We start from the raw sequence: 7,264 nt of genomic DNA on the forward strand, positions 1-7,264 counted from the left end.
AAAAGAAAAGAACTATCAGTCAAGAACTTTATATCCGGGAGGGGTTCGGTGGTTCCCATTTGTAATCCTAGCACTCTGGGAGGACAAGGTGGGTAGATTGCTTGAGCTCAGCAGTTTGAGACCAGTCTGAGCAAGAGTGACACCCCATCTCTACTTAAAATAGAAAAACTAGCCAAGTGTGGTAGCACATGATGGTAGTCCCAGCTACTAATGAGGCTGACACCGAAAACTGCTCAAGCCCAAGAGTTTGAGGTTGCTGTGAGCTACAATGATACAATGATGCCATGGCATTCTACCCAGGGTGGCAGAGTGAGACCCTGTCTCAAAAATAAAATAAAATAAAATAAAATAAAATAAAAACAAAAATAAATTAAATCCTGCCAGAAAAAGCTTCATAAATTAAGTAGCAATAAAATCTTTCCTAGACAAGCAAATGCTGAAATAATTCATTTCTCACTACTGGATTGGCCATAGTGATCAAGGGTCTTAACGAGGAACTGAATGGTCAGTATTAACTATCATAAAAATGTATGAAAATATACAAGTTATGGGTCTCATAAAGCAATCACACAAAGGAGGAAAGGAGAGGAATTAAATAGCAACATGATAGAAATTAGGCAAACCACAGAGGCAAAAAGAGAAGAAGAAAGAATTTAGAAAACAAGTAGCAATCAACTAACAATATCACAAGAACAAAGCCTCACATATCAATATTAACCTTGGACGTAAGTGGATTAAATGCTCCATTTAAAAGATACAGATTGGCAGAATGGATTAAAAAACATGATCCAGGAAGGAGTCCAAGATAGAGGACTAGAGAGACATCTCCTCACCAGCCACTCTTGGCCACTCCAACACCCAAGCACAGAGACAAGGAAATTAAGGAGGAAGCTAAGGAAGCAAAAGGATAAAGTAGGGTTAAGGAAGTGAACAATTAGAAAACACACATGAGGCAGGGTGGAGGCAAGATGGCCAACTGGAGCCAACTTTCCACAGAGGCTCCCATCCAGAAGGAGAGTTAAAGGACAGAAGTTTAGTAAGTAAGGTGATGGTTTTGAGCTGAGCCAAGAGAGAAGGTTGAAGAACGCACATCAACCCTGCAGAGGTGGGCTGCAACCCCAAGGATACAAATAATAGGCACAAAATCCATCACCAAGCAGATGGGAGTCCCCTCCCACAAGAGAACGGCTCACAGTATACTCTCTACAAACAAGCGAGCAAAGTTCAAACATCCTTCCCATTTTATCCCACAGGAGAGACCCTCTAAAAACCGGACCTCCTACCCCTACTAGGGTGCCATGGCATTCTCCTGCCAGGCATAAAACCTACGAGGGGAAGAATATTAAAATGACTGAAGATCTCTCTGCTGAAACCTTTCAAGCTAGAAGAGGATGGTCATCGACTTTTAATCTCCTAAAACAAAATAACTTTCAACCCAGGATCCTGTATCCACCTAAACTGAGTTTCATTTATGATGAAGAAATTAAATACTTTAATGACATTCACATGCTGAAGAAATTTGCCATAACTAAACCAGCTATCCAGGATATTCTCAGACCTATCCTTCATAATGACCAGCTCAATCCTCCACCACAAAAGAAAACTCACCCAGAAACTTTTGATAAAATTCCAACTTCCACAGTGGCGAAAGGATTAAAAATGTCTACTGGACTTTCGAAAAACTCAATATTCTCAATTAATGTGAATGTCTTAAGTTGTCCTCTAAAGAGGCACAGGTTGTCTGACCAGATACAAAAACTCAAGCAAGATATCTGCTGCATACAAGAATCTCATCTTACCTTAAAGGATAAATATAGACTCAGGGTGAAGGGATGGTCATCTACATTCCAGGCAAATGGAAATCAGAGAAAAGCAGGTGTTGCAATTTTATTTATAGATACAATAGGCTTTAAACCAAAAAGAGTAAGGAAAGATAAGGATGGTCACTTCATATTTGTTAAGGGTGACACTCAACATGATGAGATTTCAATTGTTAACATTTATGCACCCAACCAGAATTCGCCTCAATTTATGAGAGAGACTCCAACAGATATGAGCAACTTGATTTCCTCCAGCACCATAATAGTCAGAGATTTTAACACTCTTTTGGCAGTGTTGGATAGATCCTCCAAAAAGAAGCTAAGCAAAGAAATTTTAGACTTAAACTTAACCATTCCACAGTTGGATTTAACAGACATCTACAGAACATTTCATCCTAACAAAGCTGAATACACATTCTTCTCATCAGCCCATGGAACACACTCCAAAATTGATCACATCTTAGGTCACGAGTCTAATCTCAGCAAATTTAAAAGAATAGAAATTATTCCTTGCATCTTCTTGGACCATCATGGAATAAAAGTTGAACTCAGTAACAACAGGAATCTGAATACTCACACAAAAACATGGAAGCTAAATAACCTTATGCTGAATGATGGCTGGGTCATAGACGAGATTAAGAAGGAAATTGCCAAATTTTTGGAACAAAACGATAATGAAGACATAAATTATCAGAACCTTTGGGATACCACAAAGGCAGTCCTAAGAGAGAAATTTATACCACTGCAAGCCTTCCTCAAGAGAAGGGAAAGAGAGGAAGTTAACAACTTAATGGGACATCTCAAGCAACTGGAAAGGAAAACATTCCAATCCCAAACCCAGCAGAAGAGAAATAACAAAAATTACAGCAGAATTAAATGAAATTGAAAACAAAAGGATTATATAACAGACCAATAAATCAAAAAGTTGGTTTTTTTTGAAAAGGTCAATAAAATAGATGAACCTTTGGCTAACCTAACCAGGAAAAAAAAAAGAGTAAAATCTTTAATTTTATCAATCAGAAATGGTAAAGATGAAATAACAACAGACTCCTCAGAAATTCAAAAAAATCCTTAATGAATATTACAAGAGACTTTATTCTCAGAAGTATGAAAATCTGAAGGAAATTGATGAACACTTGGAAGCACACCACCTTCCAAGACTTAGCCAGAATGAAGAGGAAATGTTGAACAGGCCTATATCAAGTTCTGAAATAGCATCAACTACACAAAATCTCCCTAAAAAGAAAATGCCAGGACCAGATAGCTTCACATCAGAATTCTACCAAACCTTTAAAGAGGAACTAGTACCTATATTACTCAAGCTTTTCCAAAATACAGAAAAAGAAGGAATACTTACCCAACACATTCTATGAAGCAAACAGCACCTTGATCCCCAAACCAGGAAAAGACCCAACAAGAAAAGAAAATTATAGACCAATATCACTAATGAATATTCATGCAAAAATATTGAACAAGATCCTAACAAACAGAATCCAGCAACACATCAAACAAATTATACACCACGACCAAGAGGGTTTTATCCCAGGGTCTCAAGGCTGGTTCCATATGCCTAAATCTATAAATATAATTCATCACATAAACAAATTAAAAAACAAAGACCATATGATTCTCTCAGTTGATGCAGAAAAAGCTTTTGATAATATCCAGCATCCTTTCATGATCGGAACACTTAAGAAAATAGGTATAGAAGGGACATTTCTTAAACTGATAGAGGCCATCTACAGTAAACCCACAGCCAATATCATATTGAATGGAGTTAAATTGAAATCATTTCCACTCAGATCAGGAACCAGGCAAAGTTGCCCATCGTCTTCACTGATTTTTAACATTGTAATGGAAGTCTTAGCCATTGCAATTAGGGAAGAAAAGCCGATCAAGGGTATCCATGTGGGGTCAGAAGAGATCAAACTTTCACTCTTTGCAGATGATATGATTGTATATCTGGAAATCACCAGGGATTCTACAACAAAATACAAAACTCTTAGAAGTGATCAAGGAATACAGCAGTGTCTCAGGTTACAAAATCAACACTCATAAATCTGTAGCCTTTATGTATACCAACAACAGTCAAGCTGAAAAAACAGTCAAGGACTCTAATCCGTTCACCGTATTGCCAAAGAAGATGAAATATTTGGGAGTTTACCTAACAAAGGACGTGAAAGATCTCTTTAAAGAGAACTGTGAAACTCTAAGAAAAGAAATAGCTGAAGATGTTGACAAATGGAAAAACATATCATGCTCATGGCTGGGAAGAATCAACATTGTTAAAATGCCCATACTACCCAAAGCAATATACAATTTTAATGCAATCCCTATTAAAGCTCCACTGTCATACTTTAAAGATCTCAAAAAAATAATACTTCATTTTATATGGAATCAGAAAAACCCTGAATAGCTAAGACATTACTCAGAAATAAAAACAAAGCAGGAGGAATCATACTACCAGACCTCAGACTATACTATAAATCGATAGTGATCAAAACAGCATGGTACTGGCACAAAAACAGAGAGATGTATGGAACAGAACAGAGTACCAAGAGATGAACTCAGCTACTTACCATTATTTGATCTTTGACAAGCCAATTAAGAACATTCAGTGGGGAAAAGACTCCCTATTTAACAAATGGTACTGGGTAAACTGGCTGGTGACTTGTAGAAGACTGAAACTGGACCCACTCCTTTCACCATTAACTAAGGTAGACTCTCACTGGATTAAAGATTTAAACTTAAGACATAAAGCTATGAAAATACTAGAAAAAAGTGCAGGGAAAACTCTTGAAGAAATCGGCCTGGGCGGATATTTTCTGAGAAGGACCCCCACCCTCACCCCCCGAGCAATTGAAGCAGCATCAAAAATACACTACTGGGACCTGATCAAACTACAAAGCTTCTGCGCAGCCAAGAACACAGTAAGTAAAGCAAGCAGACAGCCCTCAGAATGGGAGAAGATATTTGCAGGTTATGTCTCTGACAAAGGTTTAATAACCAGAATCCACAGAGGACTCAAATGTATTAGCAAGAAAAGAACAAGTGATCCCATCTCAGGATGGGCAAGGGACTTGTAGAGAAACTTCTCTGAAGAAGACAGGCACACAGCCTACAGACATATGAAAAAAATATTCATCATCCTTAAGCATCAGAGAAATGCGGATCAAAACTATTTTGAGATATTATCTAACTCCAGTAAGATTACCCACTTCACAAAATCCCAAAACCAGAGATGTTGGCGTGGATGTGGAGAAAAGGGAACACTTCTACACTACTGGTGGGAATGAAAACTAATACATTCCTTTTGGAAAGATGTTTGGAGAATACTTAGAGATCTAAAAATAGACCTGCCATTTGATCCTATAATTCCACTTACTAGGTATATATACAGAAGACCAAAACTTACGTTATAACAAAGATATTTGTACCAGAATGTTTATTGCAGCCCAATTCCTAATTGCTAAGTCATCAATCAGAAGAAGCCCAAGTGTCCATCGACCCACAAATGGATTAATAAATTGTGGTATATGTACACCATGGAATATTATGCAGCCTTAAAGAAAGATGGAGACTTTACCTCTTACGTGTTTACATGGATGGAGCTGGAACATATTCTTCTTAGCAAAGTATCTCAAGAATGGAAGAAAAAGTATCTTCCTGCCTTTCAGCCCTACTATGAAACCAATTTTTAGCTTTCTTATGAACACTGTAACCCAATTATAGCCCAAGAAGAAAGGGAAAGGGGAGACGGAGGGGAGGGGAGGGAGGAGGTTAGGTGGAGGGAGGGTGATTGGTAGAAGCACACCTATGGTGCATCTTACAAGGGTACATGTGAAATTTACCAGGTGTAGAATATAAATGTCTTAACACAATAACTAAGAAAATGCCATGAAGGCTATGTTAATCAGTTTGATGAAAATATGTCAAATGGTATATAAAACCAGCACATTGTACCCCATGATTGCATTAATGTACACAGCTATGATTTCATAAAAAAAAAAAGAAAGAAAGAAAGAAAGAAAAGAAAAGAAAAGAAAAGAAAACACACATGAGGAGGAAACAATAAAAAGAAATTCTGGTAATAAGAAAAAAACAGAACAGATCAAACCCCACCCCCTAAGGCATCACAACACAGCTACTACAGAGAATCCCACCTATAAAGAAATTGTGGAAATGACAGAAGGGGAATTTAGCATATGGATGGCAAAAATGATGAAGGGAATCAAAGGGAAAGTGAAAAACCACCAATATGAAATCCAAAATCCACCCAAGAAATGAATGAAAGACATCATGAAATTAGAAAGGATATATCAGAGCTTAAGGAATTGAAGGAGTCATTCGGGGAACTTAAAGATGCAGTAGAAAGTATCAATAACAGATTAAAGCATGGAGAAGAAAGAATCTCAGGGATACAGGATAAGGTCCTTGAACTAACTCAGGCATTTAAAGAGGCAGAAAAGAAGCGAGTAAAAACAGAAGTCTCATAGAGAATTATGAGATATAACAAAACATACATAAATATGAATTATTGCTACTCCTGAAGGAGAAGAGCAACTCAAAGGTATGGAAGCCCGACTGAAGGATATCATAACTGAAAATTTCCCAAGCATCACCACAGAGGTTCCAACACACTCCTTTTAGGTGGATATTAAACCCCAATTGTCTTAATACATACAGAGCATCCTCTAGCCACATTGCAATAAACCTGGTCAAGGTCAAATGGAAGAGAAAATTCTGCAAGCAGCCAGGAGTAAGCACTAATTGCCCTGCAGGAGGAGATCCATCAGGTTCCCAGTGGATTTCTCAGCTGAAACGTTACAAGCCAGAAGAGATTTGACTGTGACTTTCAACTCAAAGAAAACAACTTCCACCCTAGGATCCTGTATCCTGCCAAACTCAGTTTCATATTTGATGGCAAAATCAAATCTTGTACTGACAAGCAAGCATTGAGAAAATTTGCCACTGTAAGACCAGCTCTGCAGGAAGGACTCAGACTCGTACTGCACGCAGACCATCACAACAGACCACCAGCAAAGGAAAGATACCTGGAAATGCAAGGTCAAAGCTTAGCTCCCACAATGGCCCACGTGATAAAACTAGATGTCAGACCTCCACAAAACAAGACAAACAGAACTCCATCAAATTTATCAATTCTCCCAATAAACGTGAATGGCTTGAATTCCCCGCTGGAGAGGCACAGGCTGGCCCACTGGATAAAAAAGTATAAGCCAACTATGTTTCTAAAGGAAACACATCTATCCTCTAAGGACAAAACAAGACTCAGAGCGAAAGTCTATAAAACAATATTTCAGGCAAATAGAAATCAGAAGAAAGGAGGGGCCATAATTTTATTTGCAGATACAAATGGATTTAAAGCAATGAAAGATGAAGATGGATACTGTATACGGGTCAAAGGAAAATACAACAAAAAGATA

The sequence above is a fragment of the Nycticebus coucang genome, chromosome 5 (assembly GCF_027406575.1).
Source record: "Nycticebus coucang isolate mNycCou1 chromosome 5, mNycCou1.pri, whole genome shotgun sequence".
NCBI lineage: Eukaryota > Metazoa > Chordata > Mammalia > Primates > Lorisidae > Nycticebus > Nycticebus coucang.